Raw genomic sequence first — 17,722 nt, 5'->3', positions numbered from 1 at the left:
TCCAGCATTTGGTGTTGTCAGTGTTCCGAGGTATGGGAATTCTAATGGGCTTGAAGTCTTTTCTTGTTTTAATTCCCTGATGAAATATATGGAGGAATTGCTGAATTTTTAAACTCTTTAAATTGGCTATTTAATTTTGATGAAAATCTATTTAAAATTCTGTTCTTTTTTATGAAAATGTCTAAGCCAGAGTATTTCCAACTTGAATAATAGCCAGACCCTTTCAAACAGGAAAATGCTCTCAAATCCCTAGTGCCCACTTAAGTTACATTTATTATAATGATACTTAAATATATGCAAATGTAAAACCAGACATTAATTCCTTTTTCTTCTAGCTTTATACAACTTTTATGGCCATAAACCCTCAAAAGATACAAATTAAATACAAATAAAACTGTAAACTTTGATACAATTCAAGTTAAGAATATTAATTTAATGCGATAAATGGTAATATCTTGTGGAAGTTAAATCACTTGCAGTGGCTTTTTATAATAGAAAAATGTATTTATATATTCTATATTGTCATTATCAGTATCAATCTTTTTTATAATTAACCCATTTTAACTAGTTGTCCACCAAAATCCATTGCATCCCCAAAATATACCAAATATAAAGCTGAAAAGTATGTATACTTTCAGTCACAATGCTAAACCTTTTTTCAGAATGACATAAACTCAGGTGGGATTCAGGCAGCATATCTGTCCTGAAATGAATATATAACTGCTACAGTCTGGCTCTTTTACATGCCCTAAGTCTTTACCACAGGGAACACTATGACAACTAAATCGTACACCACCATTTCTCAGTAACTTGGAAACTTTTGTTATATGAGTCTCATAACTTCATCTGCTGTATAATTCATATTTTATTATATCTTCCTTTTTTTCTTATTAGTCCAAGACTTAAAATATTCCATGGTTCTTCTGTACTATAGGATATTCATAATGTTAAAGTCTTGATTGATTAAATGAAAAATTAAATCTTAGTCTTTTAAGATGTCTTTCAATTGCAAATTCTCACCATAAAAAGACATGTTTCTATAATTGATAAAAGTAATTTAGATTAGGAAATCCCAAACCAACTGGCAAGCCAAATATACTAAGCAAATATGTTAAAAGTGAAATACAGCTTTTTTGGCGGTCTTGTAGGTACTTACTTTATCATGAATCAAAATATAGAAGCCAACCTAAAATTACAGTGCAAGACTCAGTTACTAATTGACAAAATAATCAAAACAAAAAGAGAAAAAATTTAAAGGCCCTCTTACAGGTCTTTGAGATTTGTCCAGAGATTTCTCATTAAACTTTCTTTATGTTTATGGCTATACCACCCTGAACAAGTTCGATCCTGTCTGATCTCGGGAACTAAGTAGGGTTGGGCCTGGTTAGTACTTAGATGAGACCACCTAGGAAGACCAGGTGCTATAGGTGTAAAAAATAAAAAAATAAGGGATTGTAAGCTGACAAGGTCCTTGCAATCTGTGAGGTCAACCAAGGGTTGCCTTGCCTAAAAACAACAACAACAACAATTTTCTTTAGTAATAATAAATCAATTTTTCACTTTTACAGTAGAACACTTTTTGCTCCTAAATTCCATCAAAGTTTTAAAGAGAGTGGTTTTGCTTGCCATTTTAACTTAGATGTCTTTTAGGAAGTTAGTAAAATTTGTCTCAGCTGAAAACCTCATAGTGTAACAACTGACAATTGTATATGAAACTTTCAAACAATCTCTCACCTACCTTCTTTATATTGCACACGTTAAGCAGGAAAAAAATTATCTTTGCTTTCCAATTATTACAAAATCCAATTATGGAAACAAAATTAAAAAATAACCAAGGAGTTCTATGCTTCTATTGGTTTCAACATGTTTTCAAGCATCGATATTAATATTTAAATTAAGCAAACAAGTGGAAAGTACTTGGATATCTGAATCTGAGTATAATTAGATGCCAAGTATGAAAAAATACTTGTAAACAAAATGTTGCTAACAGCATAAAATAACAGGCATTTTCAATAGAAGTTGTTGGCATTGGCTAGTTCTCAGAGAATAATACAATGCCTATTTGCATAATAAATGAAGAGTTGAATTAGCCAGGACTACTTAATGAGAAACTAAAACATACAATATAAATATTTTGGGGATGGGTAATGTTGGGAGCTGGAGAAAGTAAGGCTGGATCACAAAGGGGGACATAATTTCTTAAAATATAATTTTGAGAAGTCTTTATTTGAATAAAAGAGGTCACTATCACCACGACATCAGGCAGTTGTGACTACTGATGTGATTTATGTATAAAGAGGCTGACGGGAACAGGAAGGACCAAGAAGGGTTGTCAGCAGCATTTTAGGTAGAGTTGAATGAAAGAGTGAAAAATATAGAAAGAAAACAATATCAGGGAAATGGGTCTAGTTTTTGAAAAGATATCCCAAATCATTTTGAAACAAATATCAATTATCTGATTATCTGTAATATTGTAGGTGTGTTACAAATGGATTTTTTTGTGCTTCTTATAGCCTTCATACCAAAGAAAGAGGCTCTCATAAACATTTAGCCAATGAATATACAGAAGCAACAGAAATTCATGTATAATACCCTAATTAAATATTTATAGCACGCACAAGTCAAAGAGTAGCATGTTTATGGGATGGAGAAAAAATTTTTTTGGAGAAAATAGTGAATTAAACCCCAAAGCCCTCCTATGCATACTCTACTTGTTGCTGCCTCACTACCCTCATCGTTTTCTTTTCCTTCCCCCATCTGAAGACTACTCTCTACTAAGGCTTTGTATGTGGTCTTATTCTTACCACTTAAATTTACCAGAAAGATATGAAAATAGCAACATAGTTCCAAAAGTCTCATATTTATCTTTGTTCCTAGTTCCCTCTAATTTTTACATACAAGGTAAAAATTGCAATCAGGTGACCAACAACCCGAGGTCAAGAAACCTGGTTCTAGTTCACTATCCCTGATAAACCAAGAGCTGTTAGGAAAGCTACCTTATTTCCATGATTCTCATTTGCCAGCATTTTACATTGGTTGCGAAGAGGAGCTAAAGAATTAAAGAAGACAATAACCTGCAGTGAACATTGAAAGACCAACATCTCCTAGCCCATATGTTCAGCCTAACTGCACATCTCATCATTTGCTGAAATAACCCCTATATTTGCCTTTTCTCAGTCTTTAGTCAATGTATTCTTTTAGCCCAGGGAAGAATTTCTTCTAAATAAATTCTGCCACCTGTTCAAACCTACTGATGAAAGATATTACCTCTTCTTGGATACCCTTAAATAGACTGAGCTCTTACCTTTTGGATTTTTAAAAGTAATTTGAATGAATAATTCTAAGAGCAATGGTCACATTCTGTTACATGATGCTATTCATTTCACTTCTTTTACACTAAGGTTTATAATGAAAGTAATTGAATAAAAAGAAAAGTTTCCTCTTTGTGTCCTTCATAAAACATACCATGTTGCCCTAACACATGTGCACAAAGCAGGAGTAATAAATTGAACGGGAAACAGGTGGAGAACGAGAAGGTCAGAGATAAAACATTTGCCCTGCCTTGACTCACACACCTCCTCGGTAGACTTGATGACTTTGTGATGTCCCCCACTGCCCTGCCAGGTGTCCAACAGTAGCGAAAATCAGTTAGGTTATTTACATAAAACACATATTCTTAGACCCTGTGGAAGACAGAATGACCCTCCAAATATCTCCATGTCTTAATCTCAGGAACATATGAATATGTTATCTTACATGACATTATAAAGGACGTTGTAGTTATGATTAGTTAAGGATATCGAAATGGAAAGATTATCTTGGATTATCTGTGTAAAAACAATGTGATCGCAGGGTTATTATGAGAGAGACATAAGATGTATGAATGAAGCAAAGGTTGGAGTGATTTGTTTTGAAGAAGGGACCAAGATCCGAGGAATATAGGGGTCTTCTAGAATCTGGAAACAGCAAGGAAATAAATTCTCTCTTGGAGTCGCCAGAGGCAGTACAATTCTGCTGCCATCTTGATTTTAGCCCATATGATCCATTTCACACTTGTGACCTCCAGAACTGTAAGATCATAAATTTGCATTATCTTTAAGGCACTACGTTTGTGGTATTTTTTTATACTAGCAAAACTAATACAGACTCAATAAATCAGATTCTCTAAATGGGACCCAAGACTTTTCCTTTTAAATTAGTTACTCAGTTGACTCTTATAGTCAACATTTAAGAACCTTTTCTTTGGATTTTATTCTCTTTCCAACCAATGGAATTGAACCATTCAATGTTCTAATCCTTAAATCTATTTCACAGTAAAGTTGAGACTTTTTTTTTTTCACAAAATTCCATAAGTGTGAATGCAAGTGTATTGTGAGAAAGCAGAATATACTTCTCTCAAAGCCCCTCTATTTCACTTTCAAATAAACTATTTTAATAGTGACATCCTGTCATGGACTGAATTGTACACATCCCCACAATGTCATATATCAAAACCCTAACCCCAATGTGACTATATTTGAAGACCGGGCATTTAAAGAGGTAATTGAAGTTAAATGAGTCATGAGGAAAGATAGCCACGATCCATTATGATTAGTGTCCTTATAAGAAGAGGAAGAGACACTAGGGATGTGATATGCATGCACAGAGAAAAGGCCTTCTGAGGACACAGCAGGCATCCAGCCATCTGCAAGCCAAGTAGAGAGACCTCAGAAGAAACTATCCCTGCCAAATTCTTAATCTTGAACTTCCAGCCTCCAGAACACTGAGAAAATAAATTGTTGTTTAAGACACTCAGTCTTTGGAATTTTGTTATGGCAGCCTTGGAAAACTAACACACATTCCTACCCCAAGTTCCTACTGTTTCTGATTCCCTAAAAGAGTTATTCTAATAGTTGGGATTTCAGTTACTACCATTTATCATTTGTTAAGCACTATGTACTATATAAAGAGTTTGTATACATTTTCTCCCAGATTTCTCCTAAAATTCTACAAAGGCGACATCATTTTTTCGGTTCTATAGATTAGAAAATTGTGATTCTATGAGGTTAAACTTGGGTACAGAATGTGCACTGATATTCAAGGGAGCTAGGATGCAAACCATTTTGAATGATTCTACTCTGATATATATGATTTCCCTAGTCACTGTCCTTAATGAACCCCTGCTATGTTCCAGGGACTGCAAAACAGGTGAGAGGATTATGTTTGTTATCAGGAGTGTTATCTATAGCTAAGGAAGGCTATCAGAAAACAAGGAGGAAATCTGATGAGTAGATTAAGATATATGTTTAGTCCTTTATTATAATTCTAGGTTGGTAAGCAACAGTCACATTAGTACCTGAATGTAATGGCTATTTCCACAGTAATAGCAGTTTAAACAAATGAACCAAAAAAAAAATCTAATGTGTAGCTTAGTGTTTAATCTCAATTATTACATGGAGCCTGCAGTCCTAGTGAGCATGGTTCTTATATACAAAAATTTCAGAAAGTTAATGGAAATGAAGTGAGGATGAGAATGAACCTTGAATTTTAGTAATGTATATAAACTTTAAGCAGGGCTTGGCTTGTTTAAATACCCCTCTTATACTCTGCTGCTTAGAAGCAAGCAGATTTCTAAAGGCAAACACATTGGTTAGCTTTGACATCATTTGACATCACCTATAGCTCTAGAGGTTATTTTTAGAAGATTTTGGACAGGTCTTTGATAGGTCATTTGGCTTGTCCAAGGATTGGACTTCTGACAATGAAAGCCAATCACACGTGCTGGCTCAAAGCAATCTGAAAATTCAAAACGATTTGCCATTGTGAAAAAATGGTACGGTCCAAGAGATTGTATGACTAATGTCAGATTCTAAATATTGCGGGTTGATTTCTAGCTTTGTCGCTGACTTGCTAGGTAATTTTTGCAAGTGATATAACATCTATTTTTCAATTATCCAAACAGAGAAATATAGTCTTTAAAGTTCTCAAAAGTATATTAATTTCTCTCTGCTCTATTAATAAAACTTGAAATATTGTTTCTCTCCTCTGAGACCATGCTAGTCATTACTGTATACTGTTTATGTACACATTGTGTATGTAGTGCTTTAATAAAAAAAACAAAACTAGAATATAAGAAGCCACTTAAAGTCTTACAATATGAAAAGAGCAGTAGAAAGGGTAATTCTGACCTCATGATTGTTGAAGATTTTTTTCAGCGTCTTCAATCTGAAATTCAGATTATGAACCATAATCAATATTAAAGAATGTTATTTCAAAATTCTAGAATGTAATTTCCACTTACTCTTAATATAGATTTGATCTATTTGGTATATTGCTGTTCTCTTACACCTTAGTGCCTAAAGATGAAAAAAATAAATAAAATGGTGTTTAATCACAATGAAAAAATTATGAGATTATTTTAAGATATTTTTAAATGTAAATGACCTTCATTTTAATTTTTGGCAATGACATTGTTATTAAGTATATGAAGTCCTTAAGTTTAGTTATAGCATCAGTGCTATCCTAACTTCCTAGTGCCTTAATCGGTTTCTATTTGTTTTTTTCCGATAAAAAGCAAGTAATGGAAATGAACAGCCAAACTTTTTGATTCTTTCAACTGTCTGTAAATCATTTTTACTAGGCTAATTCATGAACACCAAAAAAACTTTAAATCCTTATAATGACACCTTTCCTCCAGGCAAGGTACTTCTTTATCATGATCCCAGTTTCTGCCTATGACAAAGTTTCTCAAAAACTAGGACCCTTATTTCAGTTTTTTCATTTCTCTGTCTTGCATTATCTTCATCAAGTGTAACATTGATCAATAATTTCTTTGTTCCAGATAATTTGTTGGATACCGAAAATATAGAAAATAAGAAGACATGGCTTCACGTACTTAATTATAAAGATAGCCACCAAGCCTTTCCAGTTTTTCCTTTCAAATGTTTGTAACTTTCTGCCATTTCAACTGGTCTAAATCTCCATCACTTCAGTCATGAATTAATGTAACATCTCCCACTTCATGACCAAAGTCATTTCTTACCTTCTTATTCTCTACATATAAGTCATTTCTCTCCCCTATCTCTCATTACTTCTAAAAATAATGATACACACCATTGTTACGGTCATTCTTCTATAGGCCTATATTTATCATTTCTTTGCTCAAAAGCCAATAATTATTAATATACCATATTATGATTCAATAATCAAGGCAGATGTCCAAATAAAATTGCTTTCATTAATATCCAAAATGAAATTTCAATTCCAGACTTGCCAGCTTTTGTTCGCCCCATTATCGACCATCCCATACTGACTTCTCTGTGGCTATGTTCATGTTTTTGTTTCCCAGATATGGAAGGGCTGACATGCTTTTCTGTATTTACATAAATTCTTAATATCTTATTTGAGTCTCAAGTCCCAGTATCTAACAAATTCCAGCTTCACAGACTACCTATGTTCTGAATATCTATATAATATCTAGTTTGTAATACACAAAATGATACTTTCATGCAGTCTGTTATTAGTTTTTCTTATTTCACCTACATTATCTCAATGGCTATTTACTTGATGGCTAGTACAGCCATGTTACTTGGGCACAATAGGAACAAAATAAAATCAACATTTTCTTATAGTCATGATTTCCAGAGTAAGGATATACATCTTGGCTTTAATTATGGTCAACATAGGTACTATAGAAGTTTAACATTTTCCTTTTTTATTCTATACTTCATTTATCTGTTCTGTTATTTGAATTGCATGATTAGCTCATGTTTATACACTGGTGTCTGTTGCAGTCTCCCATAATAAAATATGTATTATTAGAAGCTTTCTTTTCCCCACTGACATATGAGTTTGTTTCATATTATATATAAATTTCTATTATTAAAGTTGATTAAGAGATAGATTTTATCTCCACAGTTTTTTAATCAGAAGAATACTTCCAAACTGAACCTACATCCTTGAGGCTGCATGCCTTGGTCATGAGATACCAATCGAGGAAGAATAACCAAAGATCAATGTGTTGAAGATCTGAAACAGGGAGAATTGTTGTGAGTGTGCACCGTGTGAGTCTATATGTGTGTTTGTGTGTGTAACAACAATATCATAATGATGTCAACATTTAGTCCTAAAAGATGTAGAGACATTTACTAGGACATAAAATTAGAGCAAGTCCAAAGACCTGTAGAATCTCTTATTTTCTTGCCTCTATCATTTATTATCATTAATCATGTCAGCTCCAGCTTCTCAGTTTTAATTCCCATTGAGCATCCTTTAAGTTGTTTCTATCTTTCAACTATCTTGATTATCCTCAATCATAGCTCCTGATTCATCAGCACAGAAGCTAGAAATTTTTGCATGAAATAAACAGGCAGCATGTCAGCCACAGTGCCTGCCCTTCTTGCTGTTTGACAAGTGGCACATGTTATCTTTCTGACTCTACTGTGAGCTTCATTTCCATATGCCAGGCTTCACACGACATCTCAGGCAACACCATGTCTCACTCCTTTTATAAAAGACTTTTGCAGTTTTGTTCTGATAAATGAACAAGGAATGAAATAAAAGATGGCTAAAACAAATTGTTTTCAAATTTCCTTCCTTCATTATAATCTAGACAAACATTCATGGTAAATTAGGTTTAATCAGTGCATATAGTTCTCACTCTCTACATAAAAGCAACTAACAAAATTTTACACAGTGCTGCCAGTACTTTTGGTTTTGACTTGCGCAAAGTAGTAAGTTAGATGCATAAAGCAGTTAGATAATGTCATACCAAAATGACCCCCAAAATGAATAGTTATGTGTGCTTCATATCAGGCTCTAGAAATACAGCTAGGGATGATAATTCTCTTTTCCAATATTAAGTGATGTGAAGGTACTAAATACACAAGTACATGTTTGCTGCAACATTTGCTAAGATAAAAACAGATCCTAGAAATTGTTTTGATTAAATTACTCACACATTTCCATAATTCTGACCACAACATTATAAGGGCAGTACAGATGATTAATATTGAACTTCAAATCCCACAACACTTCAGGACCAGTGGCAAAAAACATAAACTGGTGAACCACTAATATTAAGTACTCTGTTAGATATAGAACGAATGTGAGCATCTACTTTTCAGCACAGTTAGAATTAATTCCGGTCATTTCTAAGAGCTTTTAAACAATAGTTAAGATATAACTTTATGATCATTATCTGATAACCTCAAATTTCAATATTACTATCATGAAGAAAGTGTAACATTAAAAGATAAAATAAACTATATCTCTTATAGAAACTATTAGGCCATATAATTCATACCATTTCAGTTTAAAAATCTATCTTTCAAATTGGATTTGGAATATAGGAATTACATATACAGAAAATGACTAATTAATCTATGGGGATGATAAAATTGTGTATTTACTTGTATTCAGTTTTGCAGTTTACCAAACATGTAATATCCCGTTTCTTTTTGCTTCACTCTCTTCATTTGCAAAGTAGGGCAATGGCTGTATCTACCTCATGGTAGTTTCAAGGAAAACGTGTTCATAAATATATGCAAAAATCTCAGAACAGTACAAGACACATAAAATACACCATATAACTGTTACATATTATATTATATACAAAATAAATATAATGCTGAGAATTGAGGTAATTCATATAAGGCTCTTGACACTTGTCTCATAGTAAGTGCTCAATGTGAATGCCAATCACCTAAGAAGCAGGTAGCAGGTATTATTACTCTAACTTTATAGATGAAGAAATTGATATTTAGAAACTCAAGCAAATCCTCCAAAGGTCAAACAAACTATTAGTATTACAAATACGAAAGTCAACACATTCACATTTTGCCTTTTTAAAATTCTTTAGAATATTTTGTTAACATGCCCCACCCTCATCATCTCCATTTATCCATCCTCTTTGTTTCTGTGAATATTCAATATGACAATTTATCTCAGTCAGGGAAAATACTGCTGCTCTATTTGTGGCTCTGCACTCACATTGAAGTTATTGCTTCACTTTGGGTTTCTATGGAAATGAAATTTCTGACTTTACTGCTGGGTTTGAAAATGTTATCCTAGGAGTTGATGTGGCTCTTCACAGAAAGGTTGTAGCTGGACTGGGCTTTAAGATCAGGAAGTTGCTATTTAATATTGTTTGGGTACAAGAAAAAATCTACTACTTCTAGAAAACAGATATGCTAATTCATAACATAGCTTAGGCCAAGAAGCATATTTTTCTTCATACTTTATTTTCCTGTTGGAAATATATATAAAAATATTTGTTCATTGTCTTCTATTTCCCCTGTCTTTCAAACAGATATATTAAAAAACAAAACAAAACAAATCAAAACAAAAAACTCCCATATACTCCACAGCCCATTCATTGTGGGTTCCCAGAGAATATTAGGAAACGCATGATGTTCTGTAGAGTATGGGAGTTCCTAAAATAATAGTCTGTGAATTTGGTCTCAACAGGGGAATATGATAATATCATCCTGGAGCTGCTGAAAAACAAACCACCTACAACTAAACAAAATGTATATTGGGCAAACATCTGCCAAAAAAAAGCGAGTGAATTAGGGAGAGCACGTAGAAAGACTTAATCTAGTCCTGCTGTGAAAATCCAGGTTGAAAAGAAAATGCCAATAAAATGCGTACTGGCTGCACTATCAGTACTCAGAAGACTAACGCTGGTGCTCACTTTGTCTATTTCAAAGAGCCTACAGAGCATCTGGCTTCTGAGTCTCTGCCACTCCAGAAATGAAATCTCCAGGGATTTTAATTTCTGCATTTATTTTTAGGGAATCATAAGTACATTATGTCTGACACATTTGTTTTCTCTAGGCAAGGCTGATGCTAGTGAAGTAGGAAAATTCAATTCACGATTAAGGAATGTGGTCAAAGGGCACTACGAGAATGTCATGCATTCCAAACAATGCTCATGCACAGCCTTGCTGCACAGAGGACAGACATTTCTCTCTGACTTCGAAATTTGGGTTTGGGGATTGGGAGAAAGATGGACTTTCAAGGACTAATAAAGTTACTTACTCTCCTGTCCTTCTTGATATCTCTAATTTTGTTAGGAGCAGTCACAGAAAAGAGATAGGAGATGTGCATTTTTCTTTTTGAAGAAACAAAAAGCTACACTAAACCTCTGTTCAAACCCTACAATCCAAAATGTTGTTCTTTTGAGCTTGCTTAATTTATGAGAACAGGCTCATTGTGTGAGCTTTAAATCAAGATACACAAAATTGGACTCAGCTGTTATTTGAACAAGAGCAGAATCAGCCTTAGGCAAACTTGGAAGAAGATGACGCTTGAATTCCTGGGGCAACCAACACTTTCCCTTTCTGTGCTTCTTACCACTATATTCTTGTTAGTATCTTTCTGTTCCCAGGGCTCATGTGTTGATTTTGAACTTTCTTATTTTGGAAGCTGCATCTTATAATCTGGACATTTTTGGCTCCCTGACTCTTATTCTGTGCCTTTGTCTCTTTTAGGGTCCAATCTTTAACTGATGGATTCCTCCCCCCATCCTCCCGCAAATGTACTGCAGATTCTCTTCTGATGATGATGAATTAAATTTTTTTTCCTAGACATTTTTTTCCCTAAAATAAATCTGAAATTCAGAAACGCTTGGCAGAGATTTATACTTGTTGAATGACTCATTTGTCTCTGTACTTTATCAATATATATAATCGCATAAATAACATGTTCTAAAACTAGTATTTTTCTTTATTTTAATATTTTCACAGCGTTGATTGTGGAATAAATGTTTAATAATATTACTTCCAAGAATGTTTACATGATATTTCATATCAGAAATGCATAATTCATTTTTTCATAAATTTAAGTATTTCAAGATGCCAATCTTGAAATAAATTTGTGGTATTATGCAGACTTCTGCTCTGTATGAGAAGACCGCAGAATCAATAACAACCAAACTCTACTAGATAGTTGGATGGGAAAGTTCATATTTTGTGTTAATGGTGGCCTTTCCTTTTAAAACCTGACAATAAAACATTTAAAAAATCACTGCACTAGTTAAGTGCATTGAAAGAATAATTAAACTCCAGTTTCTGCATTTATTGAATTTTAATCACTTAAACTGGGTTCGGAGCCTTTTTTCTTCCTCCTGAAATGATCAAGTATTATTAAAAAAATATATTAGTGTCTTCAGTGATGTTTTCATACTGAAATTATAATTGTTTTGCTGTGGACAAAGATGGCTATATACTTCCTTACATATTTGCAGAAATTGATCATAAAAAAATACCACTGCTTTTTGATACTATGCATTTTGGGTATTCCATGTTCCCTTTTTCCTTGTTCCCTTGCAGCTCATTAACTTTTGGTGTTGTGTTTCACAAAACTTTAATGCCTAATTATATCAAAAAGAAAGGAGAATAATCCAACATATGGCTGATTAACCAGGGAGCTCTATCTAGCTAAATTAAGCACTTCCAAGATACTATTGACTTATGTTCTGCTAAATTTTATTATGAACTATTCTCATTCTTATTTTATCCAAATTCATGTTAAATATTCTGAGACTCTAAGAACACAGAAGGAGAATTAAATGTCTAAATTTCTATCATTAAAATTGAGACCTTGATGTTAAGTACAGCGTGGTTGTAGATATACAATAGAAATATCCCCTGGAATTTGAACAATTTTTAACCATTAACATTTAAATAAAGCTCTTTTCTTAAATTATTCTAAAAGGAAGCCTAAACGGAATTCTGGACTTCAGGAGAATGTAACATAGGGTATGTAAATTTGACAGAGAGAAAATATGAACAAAAATAAGATGAAAACAAGGCACTTGTGGAGAGAGAAATTTAGGTGTGGCTTCTCTATGGATTTATACAGAAAAACTGTTAGAAGTGTAAGGGACCTTGGAGATAGAAAGGAACAAACTCCTTTTTAAGATCATTTGCCAGAAAAATTATAGTGCTGTAGTAGACTTTGAGAGAACACAGATAAAAACCTGGTCTAATTTTGAAATTGCAGGAAGCCACCACAGGAGAGTTGGAGACAATCAAAAGGGATAAATTAAAATCTCTTGGGGAAACATGGTTAAGGAGAACTTCAATTCCCTTCCTCTGATTTAAGTAATGGAAATAATGTGTGGTTTCTTTTTTAAAGGTAAAAATAGAAGGGCATATGTGGAAAAGAGATTGCTCAACTGCCAGTGTGTATAAGAATACATACCTAAGTGCATACAAAATACTCATAACCAACAAAGCAACAAACAGATTCATATGTCACTAGGGCAAGAAATATTATTTGGAATACAATTTGAAAGGCAGAACTATACTTTTTTGTTTACGAAAAACATTTCACCAACTGACAGTGTTTTTGTCAAGAAACATGCTTCTCCTGTGGTTAATGTTTGTAAAGTACCTTGTGCTTTTTGGTAGGAAGGATTTATAAATGAAAACTAAATCAATATCTGAAAAAGTGATTTTTAAGAGAACAAACTTCAATTTTAAGATTTAGGTTTGTCAAAAAAAAGTACTCTTGCTTTTGAGATTCAAGTTATGCAGACATACGCTATTTTTCTAAAATTCATTGCTAACTCAAAGCACAGTTCTTTCTGAGCCAGGCAGCAGAGTCTGGTGGTTCCTAAACTTGAGTGGTATGAGATTCCTAGTGAAGTAGGGAGGTGCTTTCAAAATACATAGATTTCCAGGCCTCACCCTTGATATACTGAATCTGGATCTCTAGAAGATCCCAGAACCTATTAAGTTTATAATGTTCTCTGGGCATTTATGTAGAGCATACAGGCTTGGGATTTACAGGTATATTCCATAACTACCTTTGACCACCCAAATCATCCGTATTCTATATGCATAAGGAAGCATTAGAGTTTACTGAAAAGAGAACTTTCTATCTCTGATTGCAAGACAAGTTGAGTGTAAAGTATCAATTTCAACAATATATTATCCTCAAAGACAAAACAATGATTTGAGATTTTAAAAGTATTCCAACTGTTATGTAATAAACTATTATATTATAAAGTTCTTGATAAAATAATTCCTATTTTATTCATCTTTTATTTTTAGCATTTAGCACATGCTTTGGCTAAGTCCAGATAAATATGCTATCATTTAATCAATCATAGGAAAAATATACAATGGCAAATAAAGAGATAAGATTCTAAGATGCTAGTGGGAGAGATAAACAACAAACTCAGAAACAAATAAATACCTAGGATAATTTGAGAAATAAGTACTCTAAAGAAACAACAGGGTAATATGATGGAAGGTGGCAAGAGTTAGGACAGGTAGGTATTTATTTAAATGGGTAGTTAGGGCAGGCCTTCCTGAGGAGTTGAGCTTGGACAAATGAATATCAGGGGATGGGGTGGTCCAGTCAAGAGAACAGTAAATGCAAAGGCAAAGTAAAGAATGAGCACAATGTGTTTGAGAAACAGAAATGAGGACAGGTATTTGTAGTATTTGAGTCAGAGGTAAGGTGGTAGGAGATAAAATATTGAGAGGTAGACAGTGAAAATAGAGGTGCTTGTATGACCTAGAATGATTTGAAAAACTAAGACTGTTTACCTTGGCAGTGAAATGCAGCACTGACTTTGGTTTCAGTAAGACCTGAATTCCAGTACCGGCTACATTGATTACTAGAGAATTAACCTTGGATATAGATCTTAACCTAACTCTGACTGTCTTTTTGGTAAAGCAGGGATAATAATAGGTAAATAATGTTATGAATAATAATGCTTCATAGCATCATTAGAAAGATTAAATGAGTAAATAGATGTAAAGTACTTACTTAGCTCCATGCCTAGCACTTAGTAAGCGCTCTATAAATGTTAGCTGTCATTATAATGAACAGGAGTTTCCTTCTATATAAAATATATTACAGCATGTATATAGCATATCCTCATGTTGTATATGCATATATAAATTTATATTCTTCAATCTAAAATAGTAAACCAATGATGATGAGATACGATAACATAGATGGAAAAACAAATAAGTGATCAATAATTTGTATTATAAACTGTTGGCTGATAAGTCCTGATTCTAGAGTTGCATCCATAGTTACTGCTTGTGCAATCTCTTCCAAAACAGAACTAAATCAAAAGTAGATTCTTTTACACTGATGTATTCTCTGATCCAGATATATTTTCCTGATAATTTTTGCTAAGAGGATGGTTCAGTTTGCAACATTGAAAAGCATATCTCTACTTTGATTCTAGAACATTCCAGGATTTCTGCCCAAAATTGTGCCCAGTTTTGTCCTGATTCACACTGTATGAAACCCACCTAAATTAAAATCCATTTTATCTCAAGCTCATTTGAGAAAGAATAACAAGAATCAAATATACATGAGCTATTAAGTTAAACATGGCAGCTATGTGTACCACAGGGACCATTACAGAAAATAAAAACAGAACCTTGTAGTAAAGTTCCTCACTGGCTGGCAGATATATTTCTACTTCAATTATTCATGTATTTGATGCTAGGATTACATAAACTAAAATGTATTATATTGTGCTTGCTACATAATAAGCATCAAACAGATTACATTATTAAGATATTGATGACAATGCAAAATAATTTTCTAAATCAGAGTAATTCTTGAATATGCAGACTTACAAGCCCGATCCAGTCTTCCTTAATTGGAAACTCCAAGAGATCCTATATATTTTTAAAAAGCTTCCCAGTGACTTTGAGGTGTTTTGCTAAATCTAACTTTGCAAGGGTATACCAATTCCACATCTACAAGAAAATAAACACATTTTGTTGAACTCTGGCTTTTTTGATGTGAACATAAAATTTAAATTAAAAAAACATTCAAAGTTCTTTCATATAAGTATAGTATATAATCCCCTCTTATTATTTATGAATCAATAAATAGTCCATATATTCATTTCCAAATTACCTCAGGGGTATTGTATTTCTTTTCTATGGAGTTTTTTTCCCCCTCTGAATAACTAATAATGTTTCACTTTCAGTTTCACTTGACTCCAAAGGTTATTTCAAGAAAATTTAATGTTGTGTGCCATTTCATATCAGCAGCGAGAGCAACAATTCATATTCTTTTATTTCAGAATGCTTTCAGTAATTTTAATGTTATTAAAAATCTTAGTTCTCCTAAATGTTGTAAGTTTTACAAGCCATTTATTGTTTTATATCTTCAAAGAACTTCATTTAGTCATTCACTCAGCACCTGTTCATTAATGCCTATCAGGATCTGAAAATCACTGGTGAGAAACAGACCCAAAGCCTGCTTCCACAGAGTTCAGTTTATCTAGTGGGGATACAGACAACAACAGGATAGTTTTACAAATGTACAACTACAAATTGTGATAAGTGCTTTGAAGAAAAACCTCCTGGCATCATGAAATCACATAACAAGGTGGGCACGGCCTAGTCAGAGAAACAGCAGGAAGGCCTCTGTGCAGTGAGCTCAGAAATGAGAAATAAGCATAAGAGTTAACTAGATGAAGAGGAGAGGAAACGCATCTAGCTGGAGATGGGGCATAAAGGCCCTGAGAGGATGTAAGAAAAGGTGGGCTGGAGGACTAAGAGGAATTTAAGGTGAGAAAGGTAAGACCAGGAGTGAGGTCTGGGATGGGCTCATCTTAAGCACAGTGAACGCCCTGGCAGGTTTTAAGCAAAAGAGTTATGGGATCAATTGGCATTTGACTTCAATGGACGAAGGGCTGAAGAAGAGCAAAGACTGGATCAGGATGTGTTTATGCAAATAATCAGATTAATGGATAAAGCCTTAATGAAATTATCTAAGGCTGTCTTTCATTGGCGATCTAGTATATAAAATTAAAGTCTTGAAATTTTCCATGCCAAAACAGAATAATTAAGAAACAGAAAAGTTCAATTAAAGAAAGAAATCAAAAAGAATTATTGATATGCCATTTTTTGTCTAATAACTTTTATCAATTTATTTTAAATATATTTTCCCTTTTGCATTCTAATTTCCAACTCTTATTCCTTTTTTTGGAAACTTTTGTATTTTATTTTTCTTAGTTAAGAAAGCAATAGACTTATAGAGGTCCACTCACAATTGTCAAGGGTTGTAAATAATGCTTCTTTGGATGTCTTTTACCACCAGGACAAAGTTGGTTTCAGCTTATTCCAATCAGATAATTGTTGTTGTTGTTGTTGTTTTTTTTTTAGGCAAGGCAACCCTTGGTTGACCTCACAGATTGCAAGGACCTTATCAGCTTACGATCCCTTATTTTTAAATTTTTTTACACCTATAGCACCTGGTCTTCCTAGGTGGTCTCCTATCCAAGTACTAACCAGGCCTGACCCTGCTTAGCTTCCAAGATCAGATGAGATCAGGCTTCTTCAAGGTAGCATGGTTGTAGACTCAGATAAATTTCTATTTGTGCCTATTCAGTGACAATTTCAAAAGTCTCTCCAATGAAACAGTCATTGAATCTCAGTTATCCAAAAAAATCTCAATTTCAGCATTTGACAAAAGAGCAAAGAAAACCTAAAATATCAACTCTGATGTATGACATTTACATGTCAAGCTTCCTTTTCTTGACTGTTGAAAAATGTTACTTTATCACAAATTTGATTACATTTAATCTTGTTTTGAATATCTATGAAGAACGTTTCTCTGCTAATGTTGGTAAAAATACAAAAAAAAAAAAAAAATTGCAAGAGCGTCACCTCCTGGAATTACTAATAAATGCCAGACCAAGTCATACTCTGACCTCCTGTTTTTAAGGAAAAAAAAAAAGGTATTTTAATGG

General features: G+C 33.4%; 1 protein-coding gene and 2 pseudogenes across 1 annotated transcript in view; 1 reads left to right on the top strand and 2 right to left on the bottom strand.

Annotated features, from left to right (window-relative positions):
- Positions 1 to 17,722, bottom strand: part of LOC112474004 (membrane-associated guanylate kinase, WW and PDZ domain-containing protein 2-like) — a 348,332-nt gene that overhangs the window by 95,839 nt on the left and 234,771 nt on the right. The window lies entirely within an intron of this gene.
- LOC112474031 lies at positions 1,314 to 1,430 on the top strand (annotated as a pseudogene).
- LOC112474074 lies at positions 17,213 to 17,331 on the bottom strand (annotated as a pseudogene).

This window comes from Pteropus alecto, unplaced genomic scaffold, assembly GCF_000325575.1.
Source record: "Pteropus alecto unplaced genomic scaffold, ASM32557v1 scaffold69, whole genome shotgun sequence".
NCBI classification, from domain to species: Eukaryota; Metazoa; Chordata; class Mammalia; order Chiroptera; family Pteropodidae; genus Pteropus; species Pteropus alecto.
This window is presented reverse-complemented; position numbering and strand designations above follow the sequence as displayed.